The following is a 20800-nucleotide window of genomic DNA, read 5'->3' on the forward strand; positions in this document are numbered from 1 at the left end:
TATATCAAGTTTTATTAAGATCTGATCACCTATTCGTAAGATAAAAATATCCCAATTTTCATGTTTTCCAAAAATTCCGGTCCCCCCAACTCCCCCAAACATCACAGGATCTGGTCAGAATTTAAAATAAGAGCTTTAAAGCACAAGATCGTTCTAAAAATCAAATTTCATTAAGATCTGATCACCCGTTCGTAAGTTACAAATCCCTCATTTTCCCGAATACCCCCCCTCCAACTCCACCAACAAGAGCAGATCCTGCCCGGTTTTGTTAGTCACGTATATTAGACTTGTTTTTATTCTTCCCATCCAGTTTCATCCGGATCTCTCCGCTTTAAGTATTTTCTAAGATTTCCCCCCCCCCCCCAATGACGCTGGATCCGGTTGAGATTTAAAATAAGAGATTTGAGTTACGAGGTTCTTGTAAATGTGAAGTTTCATGAATATCTGATCACTCCTTCGTAAGTTGAAAATACGTCATTTTTTCTAATTTTTCAGGATTAACCTTCCCTCCCCAATTCCCCCAAATAGAGCGGATCTGTTCCAATTATGTCAATCACGTATCTTAGACTTGTTTTTATTTTTTTTCATCCAGTTTCATCCTGATCTCTCCGCTTTAAGTATTTTCTAAGATTCCCCCCTCCCCGATGACACTGGATCCGGATGAGATTTAAAATAAGAGATCTGAGTTACGATGTTCTTCTAAATGTGAAGTTTCATGAAGATCCGATCACCCTTTCATAAGTTAAAAATGCCTCATTTTTCTAATTTTTCAGAATTAACTCTCCCCCTTAACAACTACCCCAAAGAGAACGGATCCATTCTGGTTGTGTAAATCATGTATCTTGGACTTTTGCTGATTTTTCCCACAAAGGTTTATCCCGATCCCTCCACTCTAAGTGTTTTACAAGATTTGAGGTATCCCCCTCCCATTCCCCCCAAATGTCACCAGATCCGGTCGTTATTAAAATAAGAGCTCTGAGACACGATATCCTTCCAAACATCAAATTCCATTGAGATCTGATCAACCATTCGTAAGTTAAAAATACTTCATTTTTTCTATTTTCTCCGAATTAACCAGCCCTCCACTGCCCCCTCCCAGATGGTCAAATCGGGAAAACAACTATTTCTGATTTAATCTGGTCCGGTCCCTGATACGTCTGCCAAATTTTATCTTCGTAGCTTACCTGGAAGTGCTTAAAGTAGCAAAACCGGGACCAACAGACAGACAGACCAACAGACCGACAGAATTTTCGTTTGCTATATTTCACTTGGTTAATAACAATTGCCATAACAACTAGTAAGAGAAAAAGGACGATAGTAAGCTTTTCCAGACCTTGGAAGGAGTTCAATAAAGTGGTAAGGAAGGGTACTTGAGGAAGTACCCTAAGGTGAGGAAGTGGTAAGGAAGTGTGGTAAGGTAGGGTGGTAAGTGGTAAGGAAGCTACTTATTAAGAGTTAGCAATAACTGAAATCGCTTTGATGGTTTGTTAAGATTTTAGTAGCCCTGTATAGCGTTTCTTGTGTTCTAGAGTAATTATTTGTTGTTTGATTCTTGTCTCTTGTTTCCAGAGTAATAAAATGCAGCGGAGGAGTTGGGCAAGGATGTAGTTCGTCACTTAGGCTAATTTCTTTGTTTATCGATAACACACATAGAAGATTACATTGAAAACAGGAGAGCACCAGTTTTATAATTATCAAACAAATCTTCTTTGCACTTTTTTTTTTATTTATCACACTTCTTTGTAGGAGGTATCATTGAGCTGCACAAACTCTTAGATTTGACCTATGAGTACTTAGCAGTGCAGAATCTAATATTAAGTGCTGATAGGTCAGCTGTCGTGGTATTTTGGGGGCAAGGTGGCAATTAGGTATATTTTTAATGTGAATGGTAATAAATTCAAAATTCAAAATTAGTTTTCATACCTAGGGTCTATGCTTTAATCAAATTGTAGATGAGATAGTCTTTTGAAGTTTACCCAGTTTATCTTAGTTTAACCCAGGTAACTTAGGGCTGATTAGGGTAAGAGCAAACAAACTAGCTGGTATGGGTACGTATTGGGAGAAACTAGCATCTCTATAAGATGTAGGTCGTTAAAGGTAGCATACTAAGAGTACCTGAGCGATAGGAGAAAAGGTTATTGGGGTAGCCAACTAAAATATATTTTAAAAAATTGTGGAAAAGCAGGAATCTGGAATATCAGGAATGGATTAGAACTAGAGACGATAAGGGGATGGTAGACAAACAAGAAAGGATTTTTATAAAGCCAGGAGATCTGGACATGGTATTATGAGATAATAGCATTCTTCTCTCTCTCTCTCTCTCTTACTCTACCTTTCTTAGTTAAGGGAGAATGGGGGAAGAAATTTTCTGTAAGGCAAGGTTTAACTGGGAGAAAATAGAATGGATAATGACGGTAAGGTGGAATTTTTCCCGCTCTGTGATAAGAGACAGTATTTGAATGTTAAAGAAAGGTGCTTGTTCTGGGTCAATATCTGGAGACCATCAATATTCAGGGTTTGTAATTTCATTCATTTTTCTGGTTTTTATGAGGAATCCAATGCATCAAGATATGAAAATTTTCCAGACTGGTATCTAAGAGAGGAACGGGCGGTTTTATATTAAGTGAAAGAAATTCTATGAGGATTAAATATATGGCACATATAAATCGTTTTCTATAATCTATTTACATATTTATTTGGAATTTTGGGTGTTTCTTTGTTCATATTTTTTATGTTGTTAAATTTTTGTTTTAACCACTTCCAATAAAGGCTTCATGTTAATAAAAATCATATCATACCATTTACGGGTTTTTCCTCCCTTCTTTTTTTAGTTTCTCGGTGTATAGCATGCATAACAAGGATGGTTTTAAATGTCTTTTCAAAAAATAAATAAACTTGTTAGCAAAACAAAACTTCTTTTTAAAACTTCTACTATCCATTTAAATGTGTAAAAAAAGGATTGTACAGGATTCAGTAATATTTTGAATGAGCTGCAAAATTTAACCAAAAGTTTTAAAGTCACAACAACCCTCTTAAAGTTAGTATAAGTCGAAAAAAAATCGTTTTCTGGGGATAGTTTCAACACACGTAAAATACGGAAAAGTATAACTGCAATCAGAAAGTAAGAATTACCCTCTCCACTCTTACTGCCTTTGGGACAGTTAAGTTTAGTAACAGGAAATTTTTTCCTGTTTTAAGCTCCACTGCCAAGAATATTACTCTAATTTCAATTCAGAAGTCGACCGCTTGTGTGCCTAGCCTTGCCATAACATTTCTTTTATTTTCTTGCCTTTTTTTATTGACTATGGGGTAAGCCGCTTTCCAGCAAACTAATAATCAACAAAAAATGAATTTTTTTGTAACAGTTGAGACTATATTACTCTTCTCTGGTGACTTATATAATTTAAGGCTATGTCCCCCACCTTCAATAACCCCCTCTCTCAAGATCCAAATCGTAAAGATTGATCAAAATTGTGGAATATTGTGATTTCCTTACCATCCCATTGAAAATGTATTTTTTCAGCAAAATAAGACTCTTAATAACGAAAAAATAGTCTAGAGACATGAGAAACTTTTACGCTCAAGCAAAGCAATTCAGATACTATGGGCAAAAAAAAGGGAAAAAGATACTTAACATCCGTTTGTCAACAAATAATTCTTTTATTTATCCTATTGAGATTAAAAAGTTCTAAGGGAAAAGCCGATTTTCTCTTAAAGAACCTGCGCCCTTGGTTCCGGGGGAAAAATGGGACTTTATTGGATTGCAGATCCTTGGAAACTTTCCTAGTCAGTGCGAGTCTTTCTAGGGGTGTTGAGAGCGGGAATATTATAAGGTTGAGTAGAGATTTGCAAATGGAATGGATTGTAGAGTATGTCACATTAAAACCTGGATGACTGTATGAAAAATTGTGGTGCGTAGCTATTTAATATTCTGCAAAATAAATAACAAAAGTTTCATCTTATTCAACTTACCTTGAACGTTAAAAGACAAAAGAATACGCTTGTGCTCACGTTTAGCATCTCTTAGGGCACTATATTTCATCTAGATACTAAAAAGCCCTCCCCCCCTGAACTTCTACAATTTATCCCTTAGAAACTTATGCAATATTTTTTAATTGAGTTCATCAACCTATATTTAATAAAAGTCCGAAGTTTATCGCTGACTACTTGGCAGAACCCACTGTAAATACCTCTTATAATACTCGAGTCGTTTATGCTAAACTGCACGGTCATTAGATGTGTGCCCACCACTTATTTAATTCTCTTATGTGCTCTAAAAATTCCAAGTTTTGAGCTTTACTAGTTTCCCAGTTTACTCTCCTCAACCAATCCAACATTGCACACTTAACAGAAATAACAAACTATCAGTACAGGACTGAGATGGCTGGAGGTCTCTAAAAGAGCACAATTTTCTGTAAGGATCACCCTTGAAAACTTTATAATTACGACCCTATTCTCTTGTCTTTTTAGTGGAATAACAGAATGCCTTTGCCCGTGTACAGGCTTGTAGCAAGTAATGAAAAGAGGTTGAATTCAAGCGTATACAGCTTTAACTTACCCAAATGGAGACTGACTATGGGAAACTGAAAGAGCAAGGCCGTATTTAGGAAAAGCGTTCAGAGGTTTGACCCTCCCTCCAGAGATGTTTGTCTGAATCGTAAAAACGTAAAACAAAAGAATAAAAACACATTTCTTATGCATTTTTAAAGTTTTTTTTTAACCAATCCCCCCCAAAAAAAAATTTGGATACGGCCCTGTGATTGGCTGGTTTAGAAATAATGTGTCACGAGTTTTGTGATGTCAAGAACAAAACCTTCAGTTAACGAAAAACTAAAAAGTGGTGAAATATTAGAAGTAAAATGCAAAAATATTTAAAAGAGAAGCTATATATAAAAATAAGTTAGCTTTGTCGCTGCAAAAAAATTTGTAAGCGATAGTAAGCAAAACAGGGACTCTAAAACAGACAAATTACAAAAATAACCTTGTTTTGTCTAATGTAGACACACACCACAGAACAGATCCTCTCAACACAGAGGATAAAAGTTCTTTTACAAATAGAATTTAGAAGTTAAGTGTGTACACTTCATAGGTTCAAGTCTCAATCTTCTCTACCATCAAAGGTCTATCAGCTGTCAAAATCAATTGAATTTTAGGCTCCATGTCCGCTTATTTTAATATTGTAATTTACACAGTATTTATAATTATTATTTATATATTTACCATATTACTCGGCCTAGTGGAAGATCGCCAACTAATGTCTTGTTTCAAGAAATTAAGTAGCCTATAAGTTCAAGTAATGATTGATATAGATCAACTTCCAGTAATTTTGTATGGTAGCTATATTGCAAGGGCCAAATTTTGGTATTTTAGCATTATACGAGAAACGCTCCAGAAGTGAAGTTTAGTTAATGCCAATGAAGTAAAAAAAAAATATGATGAAAACATGCGAGCCGAAGCTAATTGTCTGGTATCAACGCCGTGAAAAGCGGGTAATGTCTCATCTATTAGCATTTTTTTGCCTGTAATTTCGTATCATGAAAACCCCTATTTTTTCTTCAAATAATTACTATATACAACAAGAAACATTTCTGAAAACATTGGTTTGTATAAATAGGCTTGAATCTCATTTCAAAGCATACTTTTAGAACGACAGATATGGTTCAACTGCCAAGAATTGTTTCGAGTATGACAGTGACGTACCGTAGGGCGGAGCTTTGTAATTCAAACCAGAAATTTTCTTGAGATATTTGAACACGGAAATAAATAAACATTTCAATTCTGATAGCCTAGGAGTCATCTCACAGAATGGGAAAACGAACTACACAGTTGGAAATAATGTGTTGGAAAAGTATTCTATACGGAAACAAGACAAAGGGAAATGTAGTTTGACCCTTTTTATGACATGAGCAGAGACATAATTAACTGGTTCTGTTGTCCAATCTGTATATTTAAAATTAAAGTTTTTTTTTCTTTTTCTAGAGTAAACTACTAAATTATAAACCCATGAATCTTTTACACGACTATTTTGACACTGTGACGAAAAATAATATCTACAAAAACTGCTACTGATTTTCTAGATTTTTAATAAATACTAAATAAATAGATTTTCATTAAAGTAGCTGCCCAATCTGCCAAAGACAGTTAGTTTTCAGAGCAGAGACAAAATTTACTGGTTTTGTTGTCCAATCTGCATATTTAACATTAATTTTTTCTTTTTTTGTCTATAATAGACTCCTATATTATAATCCCATGAATCTTTTGCTTGACTATTTTGACACTGTGACGAAAAATTATATCTTCAAAATCTACTACTGACATCTCGAATTACCATCTGCTTCGAACACTCCTCCTCCACTAAAACATGTCAAAAATTAACTATTCATTCTCTTCAGAAATTGTTGACCTATCTATCTTAACAATATCCAAAAAGAATGAAAAGAAATGAATGCTATAACAAGGATACGAGGGCTGAAAGAACTACCACCCTCGTAAAACCAGGTCTAAGTACCCAAGTATCGTCTTTTTTTATGTACAGGTTTCAGCAATAGGCTTGTCTGAGAAATCACATTTTTCAAAGAGAATATAAAACACAAGTATTAAGCGCATTGACTGCCTCACAGGCCAGATCACAAGATACACATTGTTTTAAAAGTCTTTATATATTTTACGCTTAGCACTAGAAGCTGAAACAATTTAAGAAATATTGTTTTGGTGGAAAGACATGGCTAAAATAGATATTAAGCCCAATTATTCCGTCAAGTATGTCTGTCAGTTATATAATCGTACATGTCCCCATTCACTGGATTATGCTACATGCATTGTTCCCCATCGACGAGCACTTCCATAAATTTTACCATGAGAGGAAGGGGTAATTTCTCCGAGGATCTTCTTACTCACGAAAATAAATATGGGAATATATCTCTTTGAATGTCTTTTTTTGTTCACATGGGTGCAATTCCAGGACCCCTATCGACTCCCATAATTACCTTTTGTATATTTTGAATTCAGGTCTAAGGAAATGCCCCTGATTGTCCTAAGAGATGAGATATCTCCCAAACTATTCAAAAGTACCACTAGGCCACTAGCTGATGCCTAACTAGTAACAAAAACACGCTACAAAGCTTTTATACACGATGGACTCTTCGTACCGATAGTACTTATAAATGAACGCAAATTTACTGCTTTGGCAGTAAATATTATTCTAGATTTGCCTGAGCTCTTAGCAGAACTTATTTGAAATAATAATGATGAGGTTCGTTTACTTCTGTCCACTCTTAAATGTTAGTTTTGTTTTGAATGGATCATTTGTTTTACGATTTAATTATACTTTAGTTTTATATTTAATTAAGTTAAATTGTAGGTACACAGCTAAATTATCTACCTATGTTTAATTCAAGATACTGTCTTTGCAAAAAGCTCCATTTTTTTTTGCAAAACAGCAGATGTAGGCTATTTCTCTTACTTCCGACGAACTTTGAGACCTGACAACCCATCTTGGTTGACAACGGATATCTCCTCCTGCCAAATGGCTAGACTGAAAGTTAAGGGATTAAATACGACGCTTAATTTTATTTTCCACCAAATTTGGCTAAACCTAATTTTCGCAACCCCTTCCACAATATCATTTTGAGATATATAATAATAACAAACTTTATTGGGCTCCTCCATTTTGACACCGTAGGGGTATGTCTAGAATCTTAAAAATCATTGCTAGCACGCCAAATATTCTATCCTATTTATTCTTTAACTAATTGTTCTTTCACTATTTATTATTTTTAATTTTTAGTAATTTCACTTTTATTATTTTTAAATATTTTTAATAAGTTTTGTTTTTAATAATTATCCTTTAACTAATTATTCATTATTTAAATGGGACAGAAATCTCTTTTTGAAATACTACTCGACGATTCTTGATGATTTAACTTGATATCCAACCAACTCTTTTCCTGCAGAAGTTGTTTTAACCACTGATTTCAAAATTTTAGATTTTCCCCATCTAATTTTGCTTACTGAGGACCTAAGATTTGACGACTCTTTCATAGAAATTTCTGAAGGCCTTAGGTACCCTTCCACTTCCTATGAAGAAGTCAGATTTGGATTGGAAAACCCAATTACCCATCCAAGTCGCTTGGTCTTAATTTTCTATCGACTAATTTAAAGTACCGTATGATTCAATTTTCAAAAAAGGTAGAAGATGCATTGCCTACCTTAAGGTGAAAAAATCTTGGGGTGAGAGGGAAAAATGATTTTAGAGAGCCTTGTAGCCACTTTGTGCTTACAATAGCAGGGCTAAAAGAAATGTTGACAGACGGGAGACCCAAGTGAAGCCTGGACTTGAAACCAAGTCGAATTGAAATATATAATGAAAGCAGACTGTCTGGATGATTTCGAAAAAAATGTTACTTGTGGCACTAATGGCACTAACGCTAGAAGTTTAATGGCTTACCTGTGCCTTCTTAAGCAGCACATTTGCACAATTGTCAAGCAGATGGCCTGTTGGGGATTTGAAACTCCAACGATCGTAACCCTTTTCATAATGCATAATGTAATAATTTGGGAGCCTCCTTTCCCTACCCCCGATCAAGTCTAGAAAAAAACATAACCCAAAAAAACACCTCTAAATACTAGCCGTTAGCTCCTACTGATTTTATTTGCTATATGGTAATACTTTTTGGGCTAAATTGGATCTACACACCCAAAAAACAAAACTAGAGTGCTATTTCCTATTTCCTATTTAGTTTAACGCAGATTAAGTAGCTGTTTGTTGTAGACATGCTGATAACACAAATTCAAAACCCTTCCTATGTTCTATTTTCTCTCTTCCTCTGCGGTTTAATTTGGTAAAAATATCCCAAACGTATAACCAAGACGACAGCTCTTACTGAACAACAGGCTTGGCTAACAAATGAAAATTCCTTATGATAAGTGTAATAATGTAATAACGACAAGAATTTAGAGAACTCTTTCCTCCCAATACACGGGGTAAGAATTGTTTCTGGATACCCGAAAGATGCACTCAATACGGCACATCATGGTTACCATTAATTTGGGTTGAGATTCTTTTCTGGTAGATGTTTTTATGTCCAGATTTATCAATAGGTCTATTAGCCCCGGGCTTAGGGGTGCACAATGCAAGGGGGTAACTAATACGGGGCGACTAATACGCTTTACCGTCAAAGTGCAAGGTGTTCTCCGCTACCATGCTGCCTGTTCACGGAAAAATGATTTTAAAACAACACTGGAATTCCGCGGCTACTTATAAACTGTCAGGTGCCTCTCAAGCATAGCTTAGATACCAATACAGTTATGAAATTTCGATTTATTTTTTGGACACAGTGCGTGATAGCGATGCTTGCGGCTGGAGACAGGAAACTGGTATTAGCATCTAAGCTGTGTATGCAACAACAAAATTGCGTTCCCGCCTATGGTGTTGTAGTACGATCTACTCGTCGGAGTGCGGGCTTGGAGGAGGTGCCATGTTCAGAGCTCTGTACCAAAAGCTTCTCATGCGCAAGATAGCAATTTTAATAACTGTATTGGTATCTAAGCTGTGGTCTCAAGAATGGCGACTGAGAGTTCGGTATCACATGTCTCTTCACAGTGCTTCCACTATGCGCAAAGTTTTGGAGATTTCCCCAAAATCACTGTGTTTCCCTGAGAATATGCCATGAAAAGAGTGACAAAAAAGATTTGGCCGATATACTAATCACTTCTATTGCAAATTCAAATTTAAGCCATTATTGAGCTCTTGAAAATTGTTGAATATTTCTAGTTTTTGGGAATAAAAAAGGCATAAAGTAGCAGAACCTAACCTAACCATTCTACACCTTCTTCCGTCGGCTTCCATATTTTTGATATTGTATCGAAAATGCAGTCAATAATTTCAACAACGAAAAATTTACCGTGAAAAGTAAGGTAAAATGTTGTTTTGTCAAAATATTCCAATATGCCTGATTTTTTGGAGATTCCCCCAAAAATATCTATGTCTCCTCGAGAATATGCCCTGGAAAGAGTGGAAAAAGAAGGTTTGGCCAAAATGCGTAAAAGTTTTAACTCCGGCCCTGAATGTGTTAATCATGAACTAAAAGGATACCGTCTTATCTCCCTTTGCTGAGTAGACTTACAGCTCGATTTGTTTCTGCACATTTTTGGGACAAATATTTTGTGCTTAAGAAGTATGGAAGATTTCATTCAAAATAAAACTGCTATAAAAATAAAAAAAGTTACCATATAGGATTCCAAGAGTAAATTTCAGAAATTATTTCCAGAAAATCCGGAAGGGATACAGATTTTAGCATTCATTTGCTCAAAGACACTATTCCTTCAAAGGGGAAAAGATTCTTTTCAATTTTACTTTCAGAATTAGGACAATTCTATTTTGTTTCTTGTTTATGCTATTTAGTTGGCTAGTAAAACCATAATCAGGAAAATTATTGAAAGTCTAACAAGATTTTGGATTTGTTTCAGCTGTCAATATTATCAACAGTTCGTGGTAAAGAACCATAAGTAAGGAGAGAGTCGGCCTAATGGGAACCAAAACTATAAAAAAAAAAACATTTTTGAAAACAATTGATGCATTGAAACAATTGGCCTTTACATGCTGATTCCAAATATATAGGATTCATGAAGTTTATTAATAAGCCATAAAAACAAAACAACCTGAGGAAACTAAGTTGATTTTCTAGAAAGGGGAAAACAGCCCCCAAAAGTCAAGAAACCTGATTGAAAGTTGTACAATCAGGTTCAGCTAAAGAAGACACTCTACTGTGGAGTTTTCAAGCTCCCATTTTTAAAGACGAGGAATTTTGTATTTTTTTTTGCCTGAAGATCTGGATGAGTTTTTAGTTTCTTTTTCTTTTTTTTTCACAGGGTTGATCGTGATGAACCAATGGTCCTTGAAAATCAATAAAGGGCTATATTTCGCCCACGAAGGGATGTCCGCGAGTTACAAAATTCGCCAATTATTGAAATAAAGTGTTTCCTATAGGGAAGTATACAGACATTTTAAGGGGGAGGGATTTTCTGAGGAATAATTTTCTAGAAAGAATTTACCGTTTGAATAGAAGTTTTCTGGGGGGGGGGGGGGAACTTCCAGGGAAAATTCTACATGGGGGGATTTTCCAAAACTCATATTCAAAATTCGTTTTATTTGTCTTACTTTCTCGTTGGCGACCCATTTTACTTGTGGATATACTCAGGAAAAATTGCACGGGGGGAATCCACAGTGAAGTTGGATTTCTCTTGGGGATTTTTAAGTGGAGAAGATTTCCCGCGGCAGAAATTCTCTATGGGGTAATTTACAACTAGGAGAGATTCTTCATGGGGTAGTTATCACCAGGAGAATTTCCCCATTGAGAATATTCTGGTGAAGAAAGTCTCCATAGGAGGAGGGGTGATTCCAGGAGAAATTTTTTCACACAGAAGAGATTCGGCCATGGCCAGACAAACAATAAGAAATTGAATAAAAACAAGTATTTTCTCAATTGAAAGTGTTCTAAGGAGTATTTTTTAGGTGGAATTCTTCGAAAGAGCTTTCCTTGGGAGATTCGTAGTGAGGATGAAGTTTAATGGGGCAATTTCCCGAGGAAGGATTTTATCTGGGAAGAAATTTCTATGGAAATTTTTTTGCGTGACGTAGATTTTCCATGAAAGGGGGGGGGGTGAATTTCCTGAGTTTATTTCAGAAACGATCAGAAGTTAAATTAAAAACAAAAAGTATTTCTACTGAAAGTAAGAAGCAACATCAGAACATAAAATGGACATAAATTATTTCACATATTAGGGGGATACCCCCCTGAATACCCCACTCTTTCCGCTTGGTTTTGATGTTTTGCATCAATTCTTTAAGAACGATTCCTGAAACACAAGAGCCGTTTAATTAGAATCTGAATTATTTCTTTAAGTACAAAAAAACTTTAGCGTGAAAAGAAGGGTGTCGAGGGGGATGTAGCCTACACAATATATGGAATGATTTAAGCTCATTTTAAGTTTTAATGTCTCCTCTTAATTTCAGGATAAAAAACTGATTTTTCTAAAAAAATTCCATTAAAACAAATATCTCTCTCTCTCTCTTTCTCTCTCTATTTTTTTTTTCTTATAGCTCAAATCCATTTTTATTTGTAGCTTAGTATCTAGAGCATTGTAAATTACTAATACAAAGCATTTTACTTAAGACATTTTTACTTTATTCCAAATAAATGGAAAAAGAAAACAATTACATGAATATTTGTCTGTCAAACAGTTCGTGGTAACAAACTGCAATTTGCCTAATTTTTGAAAAAGTGGGAAACCCTTAACCATGAGATTCAGTGTATCGGGAAACCCTAACATAGAGCTTTTAAGCTCCCATTTTCAAAAACGTGGAATTTTGCCACAAAATTATCACGGATGCGTGTTTATTTGTTGTTGCTTTTTTTTTTACAGAGGTGATTGTATTGAGCTAACGGTCGCAAAATATCTAAAGATGGCCCATTCAAACAAAAATTGAAGGTTCTAGTGCCGGTACTAACTGACCGAGTCCGTCTAGCCCCTTTTACGCCACCCTTTTCACCAAAGTCGTTCGATCAAATTTTTGAGATAACCATATTGTTCAGCATAGTTAAAAAGTCCAAATCCCATGTCTTTGGAGATAAAATGACCCCCCACAGCCATCGGAAAAAGATTTTTAAGATATATGACTTACCCTTTGTTTACGTAGGCTATTGTTAGTGGGAAGTATGAATACCTTTTTCGGCTTGGGTGAGGTAAATTTTCTCCTTGGGTGGTTTCACACGGGTAGAATTTTCTACGGGGAAGGAAACTTCGGAGGGTAGAATTTTTAGAGGAATTTCACACTGAGAGACTTTGCCAGAATACCTTTACGAAATTCTTTTTAATTGTCTTACTTTCTCTTGGACGACTCAATTTTACACGTGAAGATGTTAATGGTAGTTGTTAAGAATAAATTTACACCAAAATTGAACCAAGTTTGTGAAACGGATATATATATATTTGATACATTAGGAACGACTAAGGGTATTAATTTAAAACTGTCTGGGTACGTCGAACGAGGAAATCAACTAAATTCAAATGGGACTCTGTGTGTCCAAGGTCGTCAAAATGGTGTATCTGCTGTCTCGTAGCAAACATTAAGGAAATTCAGCTGAGATTTTCGAGGTATGTGGAGAGGGATGGTTGATTAATATCTGTGAATAGTCAAAATTGTATCATGATTGAGGTTATAATCCTGTTAACCCTGAAGAATCCCAAAGATTGTGTAAATTTTTAATCCATATATTTCAATAATTTTCTGCGTACCTATTTATCCAAAACCTTCAACTCTTATTACAGTTTTTTGAGAAATTATGTCCAGCATGTATATAGTAAGCCGAAGTCAGGTCTCTTATAGAGTAAAACTAAAGGATCTAAAAACTGAAAAAAAAATTATGTCACTTAAAGTTAATTTTGAAACTTTACTCACAAAAGAAGCTTTTTAAGGACAAATAAAAAGTTATATCAGACCAAAGACAAGCAAAAATGAAGTCAGATATTTTTTTTTATTTTTTATTGTTTTATAAAGTAACGTTGTGAGAAGGAGTCAAACTTAAGCGTAAAGATCGGGGCGTTGAGGAGGGGACAGCCCCTTTCTATACGGAATAATTTCTGTTCGCTTTAAGTTTAAATGTGGCTCCTTACTTTCCATTAAAAGAATTATTTTTTATTTAATATACTAAAACAATCCGCAAATATATCTTGTTATCTGGTCTTGGAAACGGTCATTGCGCTTAGTTATTGTGGTTTCTTCCCTATGAATCGTGTGATTTTTGGAAAACCATTTTCTATAACCCTGTACAAAAAAAAACAAAAAAAACAAAAAACGGCAAGATGCACAATCCATTAATACCAGATCAATTCATTCACACACCCAGATCTACAATATTATTTGGAACTATCTTTCCTTAAACATTCAAAAATGATTAGAGAAGCAAAATTCTTCGTTTTTCATCGATTCTCGACAAATTTTCTACACGTATTTTAATCCAGTAATTACAAGCATACTTAAAAAAATGTTAATTGGCTGATGGATAAAGATTGGCTTTTCCGAAATCAAGGGGGAGACAACTTTTCTTATGAGAATACAGACGAAAATACTTTAAATAAAAACCCTTAAATAGGTATTGTTAAAACTTGGGAGGGGCACAAAAATCATGAGTTCATTACCCAGGCTGGGACTCATTTGATCTAAAGTAAGAGGCAACTACTGCTACTGCTACTGACATGTCACTGCAAAATGAAGCTGCCTGACACCAACAAAATTACATCCGCTCCTCCTCTATCCAAATCTAATCAAAGGCACCCTCTTTACATCCTCCAAAGAAGTTCCAATTTCCCATAAATCTTTTCATACAACATCCTTCAACTCAATTTGGGGACAACCTGCCTTTCGTTTGACCCTAAATGGTCGGCCGACAAGGACGATCTTTCGAGGAACCCACACTTCAAAACAAAGCTTGACCACTGTCATCATGGTAGTTTCCAATATTTAAATCTTGGTCAAATTTTCTTCCTATTCTTTCAACCCTTTTTGAACTGTGAAAAACACCTTTGCCTTGGCTATTCTACTTTAACATCTTCACTGTACCACTGTCTTTACTAATAAAACTACCTAGGGAAGTGAAGCTGCCCACCTAATCAATCTTTTCGTTACCCAATGTCACCTTTCCATCTTAACTTATTCCTAGCCTTAGTGACTTGGTCTTTTTAATATTAATTTTTGCACCTTTTATACCACCCTGAACTCACCAAACCTTTAAAAGTTCATCCATTTTACTCACACTTTCATCTAGGATGCTTCAACCCATCTGCATAATCTAAGTCCAGGAGCGTTTTTCCTCCCCTTTTGATTCCATGGTCTTCCATTAACTTTCCTGCGCTCCTTATGACGAATTCCATCAAAATGATCCATATAAAGGGGGATGAAACACCGGATTTATTACAAAAACCAGGTGCTGACCTCATTTCTTACTTTAACCGCAGTAGTATTATTCTCGTACATAGCACTCATCACTTTAACGTCATTTTCTGGTATACCATATAAGGATAAGACCTTTGCTAAAGCTCTTCTATCAGTAGAATCGAACACTTGCTAGTGATCAATAAAACTGAGGACCAAAGGTGTTTGACAGCTAAGACACTTCTCAATTATTAGCCTAAGAGTGAAAATTTGGTCGACACATCCTCTAATTTTTCTGAAACCACCCTGCGTTTATCTAAAAACTTTGTCTACAGCATCCCTCAATCTAAAAAGTATTATTGTTAATACCTTTAGCCATTCCTAAAATAATGCATATATTTGAAAATCTGAAAACCAAAAATCCTTTTGAAAACCAGAATGCACATGGTGTCGTCAGATTTAGTTTAAAATCTATCTCTGAAGTCTCTGTAGTTTCACCTCTCTAGCCATAGCTTTTTGATGAAAATTAAGGGGGTCTCTAAAGGTCAAGTGGAACTGTCTTTCTCAACGCATTGATTAATATGCCCTGAAAGTTTCAGCTTAATGCCCTCAGCCGTTCCTGAGATATTGCTAATGAACTCTTTTAATAATCTACATGTGCATAGTGTGTTTTGGTTTTGCTCAATATCCCCCTCAACATTCCCTGAAAGTATCCAAAACTAGTTGAGGTCATAGTCACAATTTTCAAGTAGTTGTAGTCTCATTTACAAGTTCTTGTAGTGAATAGTAATCATAGTCTCAGTCCCAAACCAGTTGAATTTTTTGCTGTATTAGTGATCGTAGTGGTAATAATAGCCACAAAAATTCCAAGTTAAGACTCTTAACCGTGCCTAAAATGTTGAAGATTCTCCTATTATTAGCCTGGATGAACAGGGTATCTTGTGATTTAGTTAAGCATCCCCCTAAACATTCCCTACAGTTTTACCCTAACACCCCTAGCTTTTTTGGACAAACCCACTATCCAAAAATTCCCCTTCTCGATATGATAAATCCTGCATGCAAACAATGGGTATACTTTTTGACTATTTTGAAAAGAAATTCCACCAAAGTTCTTATCAGTGCTGGGAAGGGGGCATCTGAATTGGGTAATTGTAGGAGAGATTTGCCACCCTTTGGTCGCCTTTGATAAATTCCCGTGAATATACCCTAGAATTTCAGTTTAATACCCTTAGACGCCACTGAGATACTACTGATGCACCCTTTTGACAATTAGTGTTCATATACTGTGTTTTAACTTTGTTTAGTATCCCCCTTCGAATTTCTTAAGACGCTCAGACATTTTGAGCTTTGATTTTTCATACACTGTATTTTGGTTTTCATCAATGTTCCCCCCAAAAATTCATAAACGTAATCGCAAATGAAAATAGCCACAATTACGAGCAGTTGGAGTAGCAGTCGCAAGTGGTCGCAATTGGTATTCATAGTAGCAGTTGGAGCAGTAGTTGCCGTGAAAGTCTCAAGTTAATGCTCTTTTCCATTTTTAAAATATTATATTTTACAATATTAATATGGTATTCATAGTACTAGTTGGAGCAGTAGTTGCCATGAAAGTCTCAAGTTAATGCTCTTTTCCATTCCTTAAAATATTGTATTTACACTTTTTTGATGACCTAGACCCACCTACTGCCTTTTGACGTAGTTCGACATTCCCCAAAATTTCACTTTGATACCCATGTATTTTCGGGCAAACCCAGGATCAAACATTCTCTCCCTTTCCCTATGGTAAATCCTGAATGAAAAATGGAAAAAATTCAAGAATTCACGATCTTTGCTCCAGGGACTCTTGGGGAATGATATCCTTTGAGGTATAACTATTGTACCTTTTGATAATTTTGGATAAAATCGTTTTTCGAAATTTATATTTGCGTTAGGGGGTATTCTAAAAGAGTAAGAGTTGGTTGCTCTTAGATCATTCTTAAACATTTCTTCAACATGACTTGAAGCTACTACTACTACTTTGAACTTGTCGCAGGACCAAGCCACCTGAGTATGACACGGCTACGCACGCTCTCCTCTATCCAAATCTATCTAAGGCCTTCCTCTTTAAACCTTAACAGTAAGTTGCCATTTCCCCTAAGATTCTCAGTACACTCTTTATTTCGTTAAGACTACCCCCAACCGAGGACGAACTGGTTTCCGTTTAGCCCTACATGGCTGGTTGAACAGAACAATTTTTGGCATTCTTACATCCTTCATCTGAAGAGCCTGCCAGAATCACCTCAACATTTCACTCATTATAGCCCTTGAAAGTGGAAATGAACCGCACATGACTTTCAAGCTTCAACTTAATACCCTCAGTGGTCTTTAGATATTGCCATTGCACTCTTTTGAAAGCCATCCTGTATATATTATTTTGACTTTTTTCGATATCCCCCTTAACATGACACTTTTTGGGCACTAAGGATTCGTCATGTCTTCTTTGCCCATATATAAACAACAGACAACTTATGTAACTTACAACCCTTGCCCCAGAGGCTCCACCAATAAGAAAAATGATTTGTGGAGGGCGAGGGGGGGCGGCTAAAAAGGTAATGAACGGAAGACAATTTGTCCAATGACAGTAATTAACATCCTTCTCAACATGTCCTGAAAATTTCAATGAAATATCTTCAGAAGTTTTTCGGATATTGCAGTGTGTCTTTTTGATAAACTGGATGCACATAGTGTCATTTGGTTTAACGTACCTCAACATTCTTCATAGCTTCAAATTAATGCCCTTAACCTCTGTGGGCACACCCAAAATAAAACATTCTCCCTTTCTTAACGATAAGCACTGCATTTCAATAATGGTCAAATTGCATATTTTGCAATCCTCACCCTGAGGCTTTGAGGTATGGCATCCCTTAAAAGAGCTATTACACCTTTAGAATAGTTTGAACGTAATGATAGTTACAAAATTTCAAACTATTTTAGGAGAGGAGCACACAAAAGGGCGCGGAGGGAATGGGTCTAGTTTCCCTCCGATCCCTCTTCAATGTCCCTCGCAACATATCCTGAAAGTTGCAACTCAATACCTTCAGATGTTCCTTATATATTACCAAAAGAGTAAAAAGCAAATTACATGGGAAAGTTACGTAACTTATAACCCTTGACCCTGAGGCTGCGGGGGATAATGTCATCGCCAAAGCCATACAGATTTGACCTTCAGATTATTTTGAACAAGTTGGCAATTCCAAAATTTCGGTTGTTTATCTTGGGCGGGGGAGCTGCAGTTAAAAAGGGAACAGGAGGGAGACTGTTTGCCAATTACAATTTTTAACACCCCCCTCAATATATCCTAAAAGTTTCAATCAAATATCTTCAACCGTTATTAAGATATTGCGGTTTGGCCCTCTGATAAATTGGATACCCACAGTGTCTTTCAGTTTCACATACCCCCCAACATTCCTCATAGTTTCACCTTAATGCCCTTAGTCTTTGTAGGCACACCCAAAACAAAATATTACCTCTTTCCTAATGGTTAATCTTGCATGTAAATAATGGTCAAAGTGCATAGTTTGCCACCCTTTCCTGGAGGCTGTGGGGGTATAACATCCCTGGAAAGGCATAGCTATTACACCTTTTGACTAGTTTGAACGAAATGATAGTTGCGAAATTTCAACCATTTTTGAGGAGAGGGGGGGACATAAATATGGCAAGGAGGGGATGGGTTTGGGTGCCATCTGATACATCTTCAATAACCCTCCTAACGTATTCGGACAGTTGCAAATCAATGCCTTAAGCTGTTCCTGAGATATTGCTGACGCGCCTTTTAGAAAACCTTAATGCACATAGTGTGTTTTGATTATGTTTGGTATCCCTCTAAAAATTTACGCAGAGTTTTACTTTAATACCCTAAGCCTTTTTGAAGACCCAGGACGAGACTTTCCCCTTTTCTCAATGAAAAACTTTTTATGTTAACAATGGATAACTTGTAAGCTTACAGCCATTGCCCTAGAAGCAGTCGGCGGTTATGTCCATACCAATAAGTTTATGTGACCACCCCTTCCAAAATGTGGCTTTGGAGGAAAAACAATAATAAAAAACAAATAGTTATGTGTTGAAGCCTTGTAGATCTTTGCTAAAGACCACAGCAGAGCGTTGCCTCTAGCATCAATAATAACACTTCTAAGTACCCCAGTATCTTGTATCGATCTTTATGCCTTGGTACCAGAAATTTAAAGGCATTTAGAACAGATGAAACTATTGGTCATTTCATTGCTCAGAAAAAAACATAATAGTAATTATGGAAAATATAATATAATTATGGTGAGCCACCCGAGAGATTTGTTGATATTTAAGGTCTCAGCTGATCAGGCGGTAACAAAAAGTTTGAGAATACCATCTGAAGTAATCAGTCATACTGAATGTGAAAACCAACATTGTATTATCGACAATGATTGCAACGTTTTCATTTCTTCAAATTCCCTAAAAACTGATTCCAACTGACAAATTCAACCATCCTATTTAAATAAAAATCTAAAATGCTCAAAATCAAAGAAAATGGAACAACACGCATCCTTTTTTTTCAAAATTATTTATCTTTGGCCGTTCATTTATAATCCTTAAAAATCAACAAGAAAATAACATATAGCGTAGCATCTAAATCTATCGTGAAAATTTACCTTCATAACTTGTAATTCTTGTTGATGAATTCTGTTGGCAATTTACTGTTCTTCAAAATGAGTGAGTTAGAAATTCTCCAAGCCCTTTTCTTTTCAAACTATTTACGAAGAAGCGAAACGACTCATTTCTAATCCGGGATAAGTATGCATATCTAGAAATCTGAGAATATATCCGGAACAAATATGTCCGACTTTAGTTTAACTTTTCCCTTCTATGTCTTTGTCTCAGGTTCTATCAGTGAGATGCTACGCATTGTACCTAGAGTTGTGTTTGACCCCGCCCACCATGAAGATCTTCTTACCTTCAATTTGCACCAGCACACATCTGTTGTTACATTAAAGTTTTTTTGTTTTTTTTTTTAATCCACGCTCAATTCTTTTTGATGCAGTGATTACGATTGGATCAATATTCATACTCTTGAGTGATCCGATAGTGAGATTACTGACTGTTTTCTCGGTAGGTGGACTATTAGAAATAAACTGCTTGATTCCTACTTGTATGGAGATAAAGCTCTTCTAAGCAATTTTAAGTTATGAATAATGAGCAAGCGAAAGAGTAAAAGAAAACCTTTGCTTTTTGTGCCATACATAGTCTCATCAATGTTGAAATTAAACCAGTCAAAAGGGATCAGTGAGTGTATACATTACTGATAATATAGGGCTTTACCATCTGAAGAATATATTTTCTCATGAGCTTCTCCCATATACAGGCTACCTTCTAGATTCGAAAGCGGTGACATTTGTGGGAAGACTGTACTTCGGGCAGAAGCCAAGACAGCCTTTTTCGGGTTTTTGAACACAAAGAAAAAACAGTCTGAGTGAGTGGCCTCTTAACGTCTGGATTAGCAGTGAGTAGACTCATTTAAGGGTCGTAGAGCTGATGCTGCACATGAGAAGTCACTCACTAATTGAATAGGAAACCATTAAGCGCTCTGGAAAAGGAATAATTTTTGCTCTTGAGTATCAAATTCTAAGGCAAGACAAAGGTAATTTAATCTTTGGGTGGGCTTCAGGCAGATTTAACTATCTACCTCCTTGGGGGGCTTTGAAGACTGGATGAAAATAGTGTAGCTCAACAAAAGTGGAAGCATTTATGAAAACCTTGAACAGAGTTTGATTTGTACCAATGAAGAGGTAGAAGCTTGAGTTGTGTTGTACACGTTGGAGTGTTTGAAAAGGGATATCGATATTGAATATGTCCATG

The 20800-nt window shown here is 35.9% G+C and overlaps 1 protein-coding gene across 1 annotated transcript in view; it reads left to right on the plus strand.

Moving 5' to 3' along the window:
- The first annotated feature begins 3785 nt into the window (after positions 1–3785).
- The window catches only part of LOC136041858 (innexin shaking-B-like), a 140415-nt gene continuing 123400 nt past the window's right edge, over positions 3786–20800 (plus strand). Inside the window, exon 1 of the mRNA XM_065726633.1 lies at positions 3786–3911. The gene's annotated coding sequence lies outside the window, so the exon portion shown is untranslated. The remainder of the gene's footprint in view (positions 3912–20800) is intronic.

The sequence above is a fragment of the Artemia franciscana genome, unplaced genomic scaffold (genome assembly GCF_032884065.1).
Source record: "Artemia franciscana unplaced genomic scaffold, ASM3288406v1 PGA_scaffold_47, whole genome shotgun sequence".
NCBI classification, from domain to species: Eukaryota; Metazoa; Arthropoda; class Branchiopoda; order Anostraca; family Artemiidae; genus Artemia; species Artemia franciscana.